The sequence below is a fragment of the Phyllostomus discolor genome, chromosome 3 (genome assembly GCF_004126475.2).
Source record: "Phyllostomus discolor isolate MPI-MPIP mPhyDis1 chromosome 3, mPhyDis1.pri.v3, whole genome shotgun sequence".
In the NCBI taxonomy this organism is placed as follows: domain Eukaryota; kingdom Metazoa; phylum Chordata; class Mammalia; order Chiroptera; family Phyllostomidae; genus Phyllostomus; species Phyllostomus discolor.
In genome coordinates this window covers 152442459-152460127 of record NC_040905.2, presented here as the reverse complement: position 1 = coordinate 152460127, position 17669 = coordinate 152442459, and the positions used below count along the sequence as shown (strand labels likewise).

General features: G+C 38.5%; 1 protein-coding gene and 1 pseudogene across 4 annotated transcripts in view; one reads left to right on the top strand and one right to left on the bottom strand.

Annotated features, from left to right (window-relative positions):
• The window catches only part of CCDC171 (coiled-coil domain containing 171), a 312135-nt gene that overhangs the window by 46340 nt on the left and 248126 nt on the right, over positions 1-17669 (top strand). The window lies entirely within an intron of this gene.
• On the bottom strand, positions 3-12283 carry LOC114504608 (annotated as a pseudogene).

The following is a 17669-nucleotide window of genomic DNA, read 5'->3' as shown; positions in this document are numbered from 1 at the left end:
TCATTCTTTTATGCTGTATATATGTTATCCAGTCATTAATTCAAGTTAGAGGAAGTTTTACTGTACAATAAAATATGAAACCACTTTTTTAAAGCTTTTATTTATATTGAATATTTGTGTCTTTTGAAAACTTTTGCATCTTAATAAATTACATTTTGTTCCTAATTTGAAAAATCTGTTCATTTTTAACGTTAATTTTCATAGAATATTTGGAAAGTTTTAAGGTAACTGTTTATATTATAAGACTAAGGAAGCAGCATAGGAAAAGATTTTAATAATAAACTCTAATTTTGTAGTATGAATCATTATTACTAGCTGCATGATTTTGTGGAATACTTTTCAGGTAAGACTAGATGAGAAAGGAGCATTAGTTTGTAGTTGAAAAATAAAAATATGATTTTTTGGAGTTATTATTACTGATAATCACTTTAGTTAATCTTGAGAGAAATTGAATTTGTTAATCCTATTTCTTCTTAAATTCTTTTTACTTTAAAAATTTGTTGTAATAAAATATATATAAGCTGAAATCTGACATTTTAACTATGTGAGTGTGTAGTTCAGTGGCATTAAGTATATTCTTGCTGTTATGTAACTGTGCACCCCCCTCCCTCTACCCTGCCCGTCTCCAGCACTTTTCATCTTCCCAGTTCCAGCTCTGTGCCCTGTGGACAGTAATTCCTGGTCTCTTCTCCCATCCAGACCTTGGCAGTCACCACTCTACCCCTAGGCTACTTTTGACTCAGCTTCTCTTTCACCTAATAGAGGAGAGGGTCCATTGCTGACTAGTGAGATTGTTTCTACTTATGCAGGCTTTCTTATGTATACATGATTGAGTTTATTGTAAAAATGGTAAGAGAAAATAGGGCTGCAGAAAGAAAAGAGTTGGAGTCACAAGGGGATGGGGGTTTTCCTACTGGGCCTTTTATCCACAGGCCTCAGCACCCCAGCCATGGGTCAGCCTGATTCTTTCCCACCAAAAAGTTGATCTTGCGAGTCATTTCCATGTTGTAGATCCTCTGGCAGGTTTTGTAGCTTTCTGTCTGTCATCAGCTTCCTGTAGTGCCCGCTTTGCTTGATGTCCTCAGTGGTGAGGATTCTGTTTATGGTCCTGTATGCACTTTTCACAGTTTCTTCCTGCACCATCACAGTCCTGGCAGTAAACTTCAGATGTTTTGCCACGACCTTGAAATTAAGTCTTCACTCTGCAGGATGTACGTGGCTGGGCACCAGAGATCCCTGGGCATGAGAGGACAGGGACAGGTCCCCCTCGCCACCATGACCTCTCACCCACTGTTCCCGGAGGGTTGGGGTGGGAGTTGAGAACAGAGCCTTTCTCTAGTTCTTTTTTACATTTCCTTTTGCTTTGTGGGAAATTAAATATTTTAATAGGCAGAGAAGTTTGTCCTAAACGTAATTTATAATTGTTATTAGGTAAATAAACTTTCGTAAAGAGTATTTACTGATAAAATCATGGAGGTACTCTCATTAAACTCAATGCTGCCATTTAACATTATTATTGGGAATTTTAGCCAAAGGAAAATATAAACATAAGAACAGCACTAGGTGTTTAATTTTTGTTCCTGGCTGGTATGGCTCAGTGGATTCAGTGCTGGCCTGTGAACCAAGGGGTCACAGGTTCAATTTCCAGTTGGGGCACATGCCTGGGTTGTGGGCCAGGTCCCAGGTGGGGGATGTGCAAAAGGCAACCACACATTGATGGTTTTCTCCCTCTTTTTCTCCCTCCTTTCCCCTCTCTAAAAATAAATAGGTAAATAAAATCTTTAAAAGAGTTATAATTTTTAGAAAAAATAAGGTATGATCCTTATTATTGTAGATATGTTTACAATCCTGAATAGTCAAGAAAGTCAACTTTAAGGTTATTAACACTGTGAGAACATTCAACTAGGAGGCCAGAAAGAAAATAATATATAATTATGTTTATATTCTTAGCAAAAATCAGAGAATAAAATATTAAAAACATTTTCTTCACCACAGTGACAAAAATAGGAATTCAATTAACAACAAATGCATTAAAAATTATGAAATTCAGCCCTGGCTGGCATAGCTCAGTGGATTGAGTGCAGGCTGCGAACCAAAGCATCGCGGGTTTGATTCGCAGTCAGGGCATATGCCTGGGTTGCAGGCCACGGCCCCCAGCAACCACACATTGATGTTTCTCTCTCTCTCTCTTTCTCCCTCCCTTCCCTCTCTAAAAATACGTAAATAAAATCTTTTTAAAAATTATGAAATTTAATTGAGAGTTTTAAAAGAAAATGGCAAGACATTTTGTGAATGCTTAACATTGTAAAGACAAGAATCCTCCCTGAATTATATTATGGGTTAAAGCAGTTCCTATAAAAACTTAAATGGAGCCCTGGCTGATGTGGCTCAGTGGATTGAGCATGGGCCTGTGAAACAAAGGGTCACTGGTTCAATTCCCTGTCGAGGCCACATGCCTGGGTTGTGGGTCAGGTCCCCCAGTGGGGAGTGTGTTAGAGGCAACCACACAGTAATGTTTCTTTCCTCTTTCTCCCTCCCTTCCTCTCTGTCTACAAATAAATAAATAATATCTTAAAAAAAAACTTGAATGGAATTATTTTGGGAAGACAGATTCTAAAATTCATGTGGAAGTCTAAACAGCCAGATGGGAATATTAAAACACTTTGATAAGAGTTTTGAGTGGGAACTTATATTACCAGAAGTGAATATAAACTGTAAAGCTTTGTAATGCATCAGTTGTCGTTTTTGGTTGTACGCAACAGAAACCAAATTTAGTTAACTTAAAAAGGGAATTCAGTGGAAGAACCTGTGGATCTTACTCACAGAATCAGAAGGAACACTGAGGAACCAGGCTCAGAAAGCATATGAGTTGCAGACCATCTCCAGAGGTCCCTAGAGCAGAAATGATGGGTGAAATTGGGGTGAACTGGTTCATAGCAATAATTTGTGTTCTTTTTGTAACTTTATTTAGGATTTAAATCTCAGGGAGAGAACATTTGATTAAAAGAAGTAATTTGTCCCAAATAAATCCCTCTCAATTCTACTAAAAGTAGAGCCCAAATAAGAAATTTTCTTATATAGAAAACAAGTGTACTGGTACTGTAAAAAGGGGAAAATTTGTGGAGTGGCCAACATGTATAATAACTCTAAAACAAAACTTTCTTTTTTTCCTTATTACTACTTCTTAAAAAAATTTATTTTTGGAGGATTTCCAGCCAAGATGGAGGCGTAGGTAGACACACTGTGCCTCTTCGCACAACCAAAATAAGGACAACAATAATTTAGAAACAAGATAACAACCAGAACTGACAGAAAATTGAAATGTGTGGAAGTCGGACAACCAAGGAGTTAAAAATCAACACATTCATCCAGACCAGTAGGAGGGGCAGAGTCGGGCTGCTGGATGGAGAGGGGTCCAGGCACTGGGTGGCGTAAGGCATCCCAGGTGCGAAAGACCACAGCAGGCAGACCCTGGGCCTGGGGTGGCAAAGGGCAGAGCCAGCCAGGCGGCGATTGTAAAGCGAGGCACTGTGTGCAAGGCCGCTGGCAGGCAGGCAGGCAGGCAGTCCCAGGGCCCCAGCACTGGGAAATAGAGCCTGGGGGCACTGATTGAAAACACCTGTGGAGAGAAACTCCCAGCCTCACAGGAGAGTTCATTGGAGAGACCCACAGGGTTCTAGAAAGTGCACAAGCCCACCCACATGGGAATCAGCACTAGAAAGGCCCAGTTTGCTTGGGGGAAGCGGCAGAAGGGACTGAAATCTGAGAGAGCGGAGCAAGCACCGTTGTTCCCTCTTGGGCCCCACCCCCACATACATTTCCACAACCCAGCGGACTGGGCTGCCCCGCCCTGGTGAACACCTAAGGCTCTGCTCCTCATACATAACAGGTGTGACGAGACAAAAAAAAATGGCCCAAACAGAAGAACAGATTAAAGTTCCATAGCAAATACAACTAAGCGACTAAGAGATAGCTAACCTATCAGATGCACAATTCAAAGCACTGGTGATCAGAATGCTCACAGAATTGGTTGAATTTGGTCACAAATTAGATGAAAAAATGAAGGCTATGCTAAGTGAAATGAAGGAAAATGCACAGGGAACCAATAGTGATGGGAAGAAAACTGGTACTCAAATCAATGGAGTGGACCAGAAGGAAGAAAGAAACAACCACACAGAAAAGAATCAAGAAACAAGAATTCAAAAAATGAGGAGAGGCTTAGGAACCTCTAGGATGTCTTTAAACATTGCAACATCCAAATTATAGGGGTACCAGAAGGGGAAGAGGAAGAACAACAAGTGGAAAACTTATTTGAACAAATAATAAAGGAGAACTTCCCCATTCTGGCAAAGGAAATAGACTTCCAGGAAGTCCAGGAAGCTCAGAGAGTCCCAAAGAAGTTGGATCCAAGGAGGAACACACCAAGGCACATCATAATTACATTACCCAAGATTAAAATTAAGGAGAGAATCCCAGAAACAGCAAGAGATAAGGAGACAGTAACCTACAAAGGAGTTCCTATCAGACTGTCAGCTGATTTCTCAAAAGAGACCTTACAGGCAAGAAGAGGCTGGAAAGAATTATTCCAAGTCATGAAAGGCAGGGACCTACATCCAAGATTGCTGTATCCAGCAAAGCTTTCATTTAGCATGGAAGGGCAGATAAAGTGCTTTTCAGATAAGGTCAAGTGAAAGGAGTTCATCATCACCAAGCTCTTATTATACGAAATGTTAAAGGAACTTATCTAAGAAAAAGAAGATAAAAAAACATGTATAGTAAAATGACAGTAAACTCACAATTATTAACAACCACACCTAAAACAAAAATAAAAACAAACTGAGCAAACAACTAGAACAGGAACAGAACCACATAAATGGAGATCACATGGAGGGTTATCAACAGGGGAGTGAAATGGGGAGGGGGGAAAGATACAGAGAATGAGTAGCATAGATGGTAGGTAGAAATTAGAGAGGGGGAGGGTAAGAATAGTATAGTAAATGTAGAAGCCAAAGAACTTATTTGTACAACTCATGGACATGAACTAAAGCGGGGGAATGCAGGTGGGAGGGGGTGTGCAGGGTGAAGGGGAATGAAGGGGGGAAATGAGACAACTGTAATAGCATAATCAATAAGATATATTAAACATTTTTATTTTTGAATTACAGTTTACACTCAGTATAATTTTGTTACTAGTTTCAGGTGTGTACAGCACCTAGTATGATATGGTTAGACAGTCATACACTTTACAATGATACCCCTGATATTTCAGGTCCCCACCTGGCACCATACATACTTATCCAATATTACTGACTATATTTCTTATCCTATACTTTACATCCCTGTGGCTGTTTTGCAACTTCTAATTTTTACTTCTTAATCCCTTCGTCTTTTTAACCCATGTCCCAATCCCCCACTCCTCTGATAGCCATCAGTCTGTTCTCTGTATCTATAAGTCTGTTTGAATTTTGTTTGTTTAATTTGTTTTTTTAGGTTCCAGAGAACTGAAGTCATATGATATTCACCTTTTTTTTTGGTCTGACTTATTTCACTAAGCATAATACCCTTTAAGTCTATTCATATTGTTGCAAAAGGTAAAATTTCAGTTTATTTTTATGACCAAGAAATATTCCATTGTATATATATATGTACCACCACTTTTTTTATCCACTCATCTACTGATGGACACTTGGGTTGCTTCTGTATCTTGGCTGTTGTAAATAATGCTGCGGTGAACATAGGGTGCATGTATTCTTTCAAATTAGTTGTTTTGGGCATTTTTGGATATATACCCAGAAGTGGAATGCTGGGTCATTTTAAATTTTTTGAGGAAGCTCCACACTGTTTTCCATAATGGCTGCTCCAATCTGTATTCCTACCCACAGTGCACGAGGATTCTGTTTACTTTACATCACTTGTTGATGATAGCCGTTCTGACAGGTGTGAGGTGATACCTCATTGTGGTTTTAATTTGCATTTCTCTGATGATTAGTGTCATTGAGCATCTTTTCATGTTTCTATTGGACACCTGTGTGTCCTTTTTGGAGAAGTTGTCTATTTAGATCCATTGACCATTTTAAAATTGAATTTTTTTTGGTGTTGAGTTGTATGAATTCTTTATAAATTTTGGATATTAACCCCTTATCAGATGTAGCATTGGCAAATATCTTCTCCTATTCAATAGGTGTAAGACCAAACTAATGGAACAGAATTGAAAGACAATAGTAGACTTGTAAAATATTTATTAAAATTTAATATATTAAGGTATTTCAAATAGGATAGGAAAGATTATTCAGTGAATTGTGTTGAAACAATTGGTTAACTATTGGTTATAAAATAAAATTAGATTCCTATCTTACATTATAGTTTAAAGTAAATTCCAATTGTGTTAAAAAGAGTGAAATAGGAAAAATGATAAACTAAGAAGAAAATGTAGATTAATTTTTCTGCTCTCAGTGCTATATCACTTACTATTAATTATAAAAAGTGTAACAAAGTCATAAAGAAATAGATTTACGGCCTTGACTATGAAAAGTAATATCATATGTAAGTCAAATCCCCCACTAAAGACAAATAAATGAATGAGAATAGTATTTACAGTAAAGGGTAAATTTATTTCTGTTTCTGTATTTCAGAGCAAACCATGAATAGCATTGCCTTTTTCTAGCATTCATTTACTCAACAGGCAAAGAATGCAAGTGGAGTAGATTAGGTAGAGATCATGACTTTGGCCTCAGATATGTTAACTTTGATGTGCTTGTTAGACATCCAAATGGAGATGTTGAGTAGGCAGTTGAATGTATGAGTATTGGTCTTAGGAAGCCTTGCTGTAGGGATGATAAGGAGATGTGTGCCAAATATTTCATTGGGGAATTTTTAAAAATTATTTAAAAGATTTTATTTATTTTTAGAGAGAGGGGAAGGGAGGGAGAAAGAGAGGGAGAGAAACATTAACGTATGGTTACCTCTCAAGTGCCCCCTACTGGGGACCTGGCCCACAACAAAGGCAGGTGCCCTGACTGAGAATTGAACTGGCAACCCTTTGGTTTGCAGGCCAGCACTCAGTCCACTGAGCCACACCAGCCAGGGTTCGTTGGGAAATTTTGAAATGTTATAATTTTCATAGGTCTTTTTTCTGTTTCTTTAGTTTCTGCAAAGGGTGATCTGCTGTTTCCTTTCTTGATGATTATACTTAGAAGCAGGAAATGGAGGAAGGATCTGGGTATCATACTGTTTAGTATGCAGACTTTGACCTGGTTTCAGTCTTGTGTACACATCTTCCTGCCCCCTCTGTGTGTATTCCTGTATCTGTGGAGCCTTTGGTTCAGGAGTCACATTCTCCAGGTAGTAAACCTCCTGTTTGTGTAGTGGTCAGGGAGAGGTATTGTTTGGCTACTTAGGGTGCAGGTGGAAGTTAAACTTGTCATATTGTGACAGGGATCTTGGCTCGTGGCATCTGCAGCGTTATGGATGAGATGAGGCAAATTCACACAGGCTACTGAGTCCAGTTGAGGAAAAGGGACAGCACAGCTTCTATCTCAAGAGGAGAAAAAGCCTTGGAGGGCCTCCACCACCCTCTCAAGAGGAGAGCACCTTGACTCTTGCCTTGACAGGCTTTTATTAGGTTCAGTTTGCATAGGAATACAGGGTGTATAGGTAAAGCTCATCAATCATTGTCAGGCAGAAATGATTAAACAATAGATAACATTCAAAGAACTCTGAGGGCTTATTCTCTGCCAGAGTCAGATAGTTAAAGGGCCATAAAACTTTGGGGAGCAAACTCACTTCCTGCTTGGACCCTTGTCATTTACATTGAGGGTATTAGCAAAGTAGGTTTCATAGGATTTTATGCATTCTTTCTTAGGCCTGATTGCCCTAGGGAACCCGCCCTTTCCAGCACAGGGCTGCACCCACCTCCAGCATTGTTTCAGGCTTAAGGCATTGTTTCAGGCTTAAGTCAGGCAGGGAAATAAGGCAACCAAGAGATAGGAGACTTCTTGCACACAGAATGAGGACTCAGGCTATATCAAAGCTGAGGGGCAAGGGTCCATCACTCCCTTTTTCTATAGCCTCCAAGTCCTTTCCTGAGGGCCCCTTTGTGATCATGCCTGTCTTAAGTCGTCCCTCTTTTGAGGAATCTTACTGGTCATTGGCTAACCAGCCATCTGCCTGGGGCCAAGCAGGGTGAAGAGAAAAGGGCCAGAGGTGGTGCCCCTACAAGGAAGATAAGCTTTATCTCCTAAGTGGCTTATGGTCCCAAGGTCCTTTACTCAGCCTTAGCCATGGGGGATTACTGCTTCTGAAACCAGGCAGGGCATTTCCCAACAATATTGATGATATTTTAAGAAAACAACTTAGAGTTATAGTTCATATGCTGCAAATTTACTTATAGTGTACAGTTCAGTGGTTTTCAGTATGGTCACTGAGTAGTGCAACCATCACTACAATCAATTTTAGAATGTTTTCATCACCTCAATAAGAAACTCCATACCCATTACCTGTGACTCTCCTATTTCATCATCTCTCTTAGCCCTGAGTAACCATTAATCTACTTTCTGCCTTCATAGGTCATTAATTTACTTTCTGCTTTTATAGACTTGCCTATTCTGGATATTTTATATTAGTGAAATCATACAATATGTGGTCATTTGTGATGGCCTTTTTTTCACTTGGCATGTTTTTGGGATTCATCCATGTTCTTTCAGTACTTCATTCCTTTTTAATTATTGAATAATATTCCATTATGTTGCATACCACATTATGTTTACCCTTTCATGGACTGATGGACATTTGTGTTGTTTCTGCCTTTTGGCTATTAGGAATAATACTTGTACGAACATTTGTATACAAGTTTTTGTGTGGACATGTTTTCAGTTCTCTTGGGTATATATTGTATATACCACTACCAGTGGAATTACTGGGTCATAGGGTAACTCTGTGTTAAATTTTTTGAGGAACTGTCAGATTGTTTTGTACAGCGGTGGCACCATTTTACAGTTCCACCAGCAATGTATGAAGGTTCCAGTTTCTCTGGATCCTCTCCAGCAATTGTTACTATCAGTCTTTTTATTACGGGCACTCTAGTGGATATACAGTGCTATCTTGTTGTGGTTTTAATTTGCATCTCTCTAATGACTAATGATGTTGAATATCATTTCAGGTGCTTTTTGGTTATTTGCATATTGTTGAAGAAATATCTCTTTAGATCCACTGTCTATTTTTTAATGGGTTATTTAAAACCCATTAAATAGAGTGGGTATAGGGTGAGTGGGTGAGTGGGTGTAGGGTATATAGGAACTTCCCATAATAAAGTGAACTTGGCAGAGATAAAATTATTCACACTCTTACCACACATAGTCTAATTTTATGTAAGGTTAGAGAACAAATAAAAAATGAGATTATATTCTAAATACTATTTTAAGCTTATTTGTCAAGAATGCTGAACATTTCTCAGGCCATTAAATTCAGGAATATATAATATTTTATATCATCATTTTATTTTATTTTTAAAAGGTTTTATTTATTCATTTTTAGAGAAAGAGGAAGGGAGGAAAAAAGAGAGGGAGAGAAACACCAGTATGTGTGGTGGCCTCTTGCACACCACCTACTGGGGACCTGGCCCGCAACCCAGGCATGTGCCCTGACTGGCAATTGAACTGGAGACCCTTTGGTTCTCATGCTGGCACTCAATCCACTCAGCCATGCCAGCCAGGGCTATATCATCATTTTAAATATGTAGTTTGTGGATGGCCTATTTAAAAAAGGAATAGAGGGCATCTCTGGCCTCCTAGTTTGGTGGAGTTGGGCTGTGGCTACTTTGTAGCAGGTTTGGGTAGAGAGCCACTCCCAGAGTGACCTTAGGCCTGGGGAGTTTGTCTTTAACAACTGCAGGTGCAGCAGCCTAAGTTCAAAGTGCAGGTTGGAAACTAGTACAAGCCATTGAAGCTGGAATGCTGTGGTGCTGATGTTTTAACTGACTTATACCAACTGTCACTCTACTATTTACAGTACACAAATTCCTCTAATGAAGTCAACTATTTCTTATAATTTGTAGCAATCATGTGACTGCATGTCACAGAAGTTAGAACAGTTGCACAGTGCTGGTGGCGAAAGGGCAGTGTAGCAGTTGCTTTAGTGTCATCTTTTATTTCCAACAACGCTGTGATGTTGATACTATTCTCTAATTTTACAGGTGAAGAAACAGATTAAGTAGTGACTCAAGGTCCTATAGCATATGTGTAGCTCTGAACAAGGAGCCTCATGTGTAACAGTAGAAATATTTAAACAGATGAAATGTTTTTTCCCATCTTTGGGGGAAAAGAACACAGTAATGTGAATAAGGATATAAGCTCTTCATAGTATTGAATTACAGAGAACCTACAGATGGTCTCCAAAATTTGGTACAAAGGGAACATATGTCAGCATATCAGATGTGTTTTGTGAATGTAGCATAATGATCTGTAAGAAGGGATAGAAAGGACACGCTGCTGCTAGGTTGTTAGAATAGAAACCACTGGGGGCGGTGGGGAGAGTTTTCCTGCGGGAAGAAATGGGACTGCCACAGGAGAGACGGAGCCCAGGGTGTGCTGGACGTTCTTGTCGTTGCCCAGCTCTGAATGTGCACAAGCACCTTATTGTCCCGAAGTTGTAAAGAAAGGTGTTTAATACTCAAAAAGAGGAATAAAGTTTTAAATATACTTAGAGCTTTAAGAAAATCATTTAGAAATCACATTATGATGCTATAAAACCCTGTGATCATTACTAAAAACATTTTAATTGTCTTATAGGTATGAAAAAGTACTAGGTGACAGTGATTTTGTTGTTGGTATTGCTAAAACTTTTAACTGGTTTTGATTCATTTGAGGAAATGTCTAACGCCTAAGCTTTAGGATTTGTTTTGGATAACTCAGTATTGGGTTTTTTTCTTTTAAAATATTTACTTGCTCCAATTTAAATTTTTATGGATTGATGTTGCAAATAAAATATTTTTAGAGTATTTTTATTTTGTGCTTTTTCTTAGCTACTCTGTTCTTTAAATACTTTTGATAATACCACATCTCTGCTTTTGAAGACTTAGAAGCTTTAAGGATCACCCACATAATCTCTTTACATTCATTTCACAAGATTTTTATAAGTGGACAAGTATAGTCCTTTGACTTATCTATGATTCTTCATTTTTAGACACCTTTAAAGCTTTATATTATATTTATTTGAGATTTTATTTATTTAGTTTTAGGGAGAGGGGAAGGAAGGGAGAAAGAGAGGGAGAGAAACTTCAATGTGTGGTTGCCTTTCACATGCCCCCTACTGGGGACCTGGCTGGAAACCTGGCAACCCATGTGCACTGACTGGGAATCGAACTAGCTACCCTTTGGTTCGCAGGCCAGTACTCAGTCCACTGAGTCACACCAGCCAGGGCTGCTTTTTATTTTAGTGAATATATTTTGTATTGGCTTTTTGCCCAGGTGATGACATAGTAAAAGACACTAAATTTCTAGAGAGTATTTTATGCTAGTTTTTACATTCAATTTGGAGATATTAACTACTGGTAATTCTAACTACTTAAGTAATTGTTAGTGGTATTTACAAAAAAGGATTAATATAATATGGAATAGTAATAAAGAGAAAAATTGTTAACATTTTAATTTACTAGAATACATTATTTAATGTTAGTAATATCAGACTTAAGCAACAAATATAGCAGACTTCTAGCCTAATAAATGTTTTAAACTTTAGTAAAGATTTTTAGTAGTTGCATTTCATGAAAAAGTGATTTCTTTATGTGCCTGGGCCAAAGGAGTTTATATATATATATATTTTTAAATCTGATAAACTGTATACCATTGTGTGGCTTAATAATCCTAACGTGGATCAATGGTTTCTTAGATTAAAAAAGCAAACAAACTCCCAGTCCAATTTTATAAATGTGGTGCTGGATACCACAGAACCAAGGGAAAAGTGAACTGGAAAAGAAATATCTGTGGCTTTTATAAACCTCCTTATAACTAGGGGAGGCTTCTTTTTATCATGGGAAATAAACTTAACTCAATAAGAAAAGAGAAGATGCAAACCTAATTCTGAGAGAACTGAAGAATCTTGTGAAGATTCCAGCAGAGCGAACAGCTTTGCAAATAAATGCTGAATTGCTTCTGTCAGTCATATTCTGTATTGTGGTAACATGCAGGGTAGAATGTAGCTCTTTCCACTACACGTATACTACACCCAAGTGGAAAAGGAGAAGGAAAATGAATCTTACCTTCATATTGTCTGTGGAGGCAAACCTCATCGGATTCATCCTTTTAAAGCTGTCGTGTGTTTACAGGAATTTATTTTTAAACACCTATTTGTGTTGATTTCTAGCTATAAAGTAGGTAAATGATGAAATCACTTGGGTTATATAATTGTGCTTATAAATATTACATATTTTTGTATTTGTGTTTATAATGGATTACCAGATTATAAATTCATTAAAAATTTTGTTAAATGCTGATGCTTTTGTTGCCAGAAAAGGTAAAGATGATATTTAAAGATGCCAAATTAATTTACTGTACTACCATGCTAGTCAGAATTTGTGGTCTATAAATTCTGCTCCTGAAATTTCCTATTCTCATATTTGGTTTCTTTTATTATACCTAAAAGTAGTAGGAACCTTTCTTCCATTAAACTATTTTATAGTCTTGAGTGGTATACTTCATTATTCATTCTTTGTGAATTAAAAAATTGCTGTGCTTTCCAATTTATTGCCCTGGTCATCCTGCTGCCTTCACATGTCCCTTCTGAAGCATCTGAGGCTCTGCTGATTGCCCTCCTCAGTGACTGACTTCGAGATTTCTCTCCTCAAGCTGCACAGTTGACCATGGTTAAAATGATGGGCACGAAGAGCTCCGAATATTTGCACATTTGGCTATTTCTTGAAAGTGCTGTATAATTTTAGAGTGCAGACTGCTTTGAGTGAGCCTGTGTATGAAAAATAACTCAGAGGATTCTAGAAAACAAGTATGATTTGGCCATTAATAAAAGTTACAAATTAATTGTAATTCACAGCAGAGAAGTATAAGGGGTATCCTGCAGAGGCAAATCAGTTTTCATCCATGACACTGGTAGGTCTTTTTTTCCTTATTCAAAATAGAAATGCTTATAGGTATGTGAGCACCCCTTTTGGGTTTATAGTTAAGAGCTAAGGGCCTACTATAGTATCTGGCATATTGTAGGTCCTATTTAAATGCCCCATTTTCCTTTTATGTTGATCTGTATAGTAAATATAAATGAGTTTATCATGAAAAGTTGCAAACTTGTTTATTCTTAATTTTGTAAACATTTTTTTATTAAGTAGCATTTGATTAATGAGATTGAAAATAAATTTAATGTTTGAATTTCTGTGAGGGTAGAATCCAGTGGTTTGGATATCCCTGATCTGGAGGTCAGCTATTCACTTTTACACAGCAGTTCCAAGTCACAAAAGAAGCATTAATTTTACGTCTGACTAAAATTGGTTTTTTTCATATATTGTGCTGGCTACATGCAAAGTAAGAGAGCTACTTAAAAAAACCCCAAATCTTCAAATAAGAGTGCCTTACAGTTATGTGCTATATTTTATTGACCTGTTTTGTAAAACATACCATATTGGCATGTGAAATGACAAAATACATATGACACTTCTTTGAAAGCTGTGGAGTATCGGTATTCAATTGCAGGATTGACATCACCAATGGCATTAATGTCAGTATACTGTTGTATACATGTGGCACTTAGCAATATTAAGTGCTTACTTTAAAAAAAGAGTCCATATTAAAGGTCAGACTAATTGAATAAAAATATTCCTTTTCAAGTTCTTTGATTAGACCAAGGATCTAATCAAAGGATGATAACTGGCAAAGTTCTTTGATTAGACCAAGGATCTAACCAAGGATGATAACTGGCAAAGGACTCATAGATTTTCTAAGCAATGACCTTCCCCCTCTCAACATATGACTCAGGGTGAGGGGCATGATATCATGATGCTTCTGTTTTTTTCAAATGCTTGTCAAATACTTAGAGACTTTGACCCTTTAGGATGTCTTTTTTGGTAATAAAAATACTTTGAGATCTTCAGTTTAAGAGCTCAAGTACAGTAACTACTCTGTTTCCCATATACAGGTAAGGAATAAATATTATAATTAGGTGTTAATGCACATATATGAAATTAGATATGGTGACTAAAATGTTACAAAATACACTTACCACTAAAATAACCATTATAGACTTAATCAATCTGTGATGATTCAGTCCCTTAGAATTATCTTTTTGAAGATGGATTATTACTCTATTGGTTACTTCCAAAAGTGTCCATTAGTGGAAATACCAGGTGATAAAAATCTGCAAAAATAGTTGAATAGCCACTTTCTGTTTAGACAGCTGTTGACATTTGGGGTAAACTTTGTGCAACTGTTTGGAAACAGTGGTACATCACATACTACTGAGAAATCTCTTAAATAGTTTGTGTGATATTTCCTCCTTTTTTTCTTTTTTTAATGCACTTTTAATTCATCTAAAGTACTCAGCAAGGTCCTTAACCATGTCAGCCCCTGATCTGTTAGAGCCATATCCTGAACAGTGTTGAAAAAGAGCATTAATTTCATTATTGCACTTCACCCACGGTGTTAGGAAAACAGCTTATCAGTTTAGATGAAATGTGTGGCTGGCAGCCAAATCCAGCCCGTGTTCCATATTTTTTCTTCATTTCTTCTACTTTGTTGATGTAGGCTTTCTTGGCATCTTCCTTGGAAGTCCCTTTCAGCTTATTTCAGGCATTGTGCTTGGCCTCGCCTTGGAGGTCCAACATCCCAGGCCGTTCTGTGTGTCTGTCCCCCATGGTCACTTGTTTGTAGTGGCTGTTGATGGCCAGGCACCTCACTGTCTGCTGGCTTGGTCTTGAGGTGCTTTAACTTCCTCAGTAGCTTTGTCAAGCAGCCTGAGACATGCCGGTGGGTTGGTTGCAAGGATCCTGGGGAGCTTGCGGAGCTGGCAAAGAGCAGGAAGCAGTGTCCCCTATTTTTCTTGGTGTCCATTTTTGTGGGCTAAATTTTGTATATCCAAGTTTTACTGCCTGACTAATTCCTTTCAGTTCACATGTATCCTCTAAACTGAATATATTTTATTTGAGGAGAAAAGAATGCAGTAGGAGCTACATTCTTCATTTGCCCAGTCTTTCAGCAAATGCATTGTATGCATATGTTTTCATAACTTCTGTGAAACTTTTGGAACAGGCCCATGGAAGCCTTGGGAGCAAATGTGGTGTGGAGAACATGTGTCTCGATGTGTTTGGTTAATTCTGCTGTTGAATGGCAGCCTGCAGCACATGCCCTGTGTTATGATAAAATAATGCATATCAAAGTGTTGGATAGGAGACGTCAGTCTCTGCAGTTCCTTCTTCAGATAAAGCATGCTTAAGTGGAATAGATTATCTGATTGAGTTTACTGTGATTTAGTAAGACGTCATGAAATTTTAAAAAATTAGGTATGATGAACACATACTATTTACTGAAAGAAACATCTCTCTCTTTTTTTTTAAGATTGATGCTTTTTATTTCAATTTCAATGCTGAGGTATTTAATGTGAAGTGGAAAAATATTTAGCACATCCAATCTGTAATGCAGTTTCTTTCTTTCTTGTTTTAAAATATGTTTTATTAATTATGCTATTACAGTTGTCCCATTTCCCCCCTTCATTTCCCTCCATGCTGCACACCCTCTCCCACCCACATTCCCCCCCCCTTTAGTTCATGTCCATGTGTCAATAAGTTCTTTAGCTTCTACATTTCCCATACTATTCTTGCTCTCCCCCTGCCTATTTTCTGCCTACTATCTATGCTACTTATTCTCTGAACCTTTTCCCCCTCTCCTCCTCCTCCCACTCCCCTGTTGCTAACACTCCATGTGACCGCCATTTCTATGGTTCTGTTCCTGTTCTGGTTGTTTGCTAAGTTTCTTTTTGCTTTTGTTTTAGGTGTGGTTGTTAATAATTGTGAATTTACTGTCATTTTACTGTACATGTTTTTTATCTTCTTTTTCTAAGATAAGTCCCTTTAACATTTCATAAAATAAGAACTTGGTGATGATGAACTCTTTTCACTTGACCTTATCTGAAAAGCACTTTATCTGCCCTTCCATTCTAAATGAAAGCTTTGCTGGATAGAGCAATCTTGGATGTAGGTCCTTTCCTTTCATGACTTAGAATACTTCTTTCCAGCCCCTTCTTGCCTATAAGGTCTCTTTTGAGAAATCAGCTGACAGTCTGATGGGAACTCCTTTGTAGGTTACTGTCCCCTTATCTCTTGCTGCTTCTAGGATTCTCTCCTTCATTTTTACCTTGGCTAATGTAATTATGATGTGCCTTGGTGTGTTGCTTCTTGGGTCCAACTTCTTTGGGACTCTCTGAGCTTCCTGGATTTCCTTGAAGTCTATTTCCTTTGCCAGAATGGGGAAGTTCTCCTTTATTATTTGTTCAAATAAGTTTTCCACTGGTTGCTCTTGTTTTTCTCCTTCTGGTACCCCTATAATTCAGATGTTGGAACATTTAAAGATGTTTTAGAGGTTCCTAAGCTCCTCATTTTTTTTTTGAATTCTTATTTCTTCATTCTTTTCTGGTTGGTTGTTTTTTTCTTCCTTCTGGTCCACACCGTTGATTTGAGTACCAGTTTCCTTCCCATCACTATTGGTTCCTTGTGCATTTTCCTTCATTTCTCTTATCGTAGCCTGCATTTATTCATCTAATTTTCGACCCAAATCAACCAATTCTGTGAGCATTCTGATCTCCAGTGTTTTGAACTGTGCATTTGATAGGTTGGCTATCTCTTGGTCGCTTTAAAAAACTGGCTCTGGGGAATTTTAATTCTGTTTGAGCCATCTTTTTTATTTTATTTATTTACTTTTCCTTTGGTCTGGTTGTGCCTGTTACATATGAGTGGTGGAGCCTTACGTGTTCACCAGGGTGGGGTACTCCAGTTGCTGGGTTGTGACGTATGTGTGTGTGGGGTCCGAGAGGGAACAATGGCACTTGTTCCGTCCTCCGTGGGACCTCAGTCCCTTCTGCTGCTTCCCCTGAGCAAACTGAGCCCCTCTGGTGTCAGTTCCTGTGTAGGTGGGCTTGTCCACACTGTGGGACCCTCCAAGGACCTCTCCTGAGAGTCTGGGAGTCCCTCCCTGCTCCTCAATCCTCATAGGTGTCCTTAATCAGTGCCCCAAGGCTCTATTTCCCAGCACTGTGATCCTGAGTTGCTCGCAGTGCCTTGCTTCACAATGGCCACTTCGCTTGGTCTGCTGTTTGCCACCCCTCAGCCGGGGTCTGCCAGCTGCTGCTTGAGAGCTCAGGGTCCACCCGCTGTGGTCTTGTGCGAGGATGCCTTATGTGCCTGGTCCCAGCGCTCTCTGCGCAGCAGCCCACGCCTGGCTGCCCGACTCTGCCCCTTCTACTGGTCTGGATGAACGCGTCTATTTTCCTGGTTGTCCAACTTCCATTCAGATCAATTTTCTGTCAGATCTGGTTGTTATGTTGTTTCTAAATTGTTGCTGATCTTATTTTGGTTGTGTGATGAGGCACAGTGTGTCTATCTACGCCTCCATCTTGGCCAGAAGTTGAAGTAAACATCTCTTGGCAGTATATGGCAGCAGGAAAGGACTTGCGGACCAGCTGAT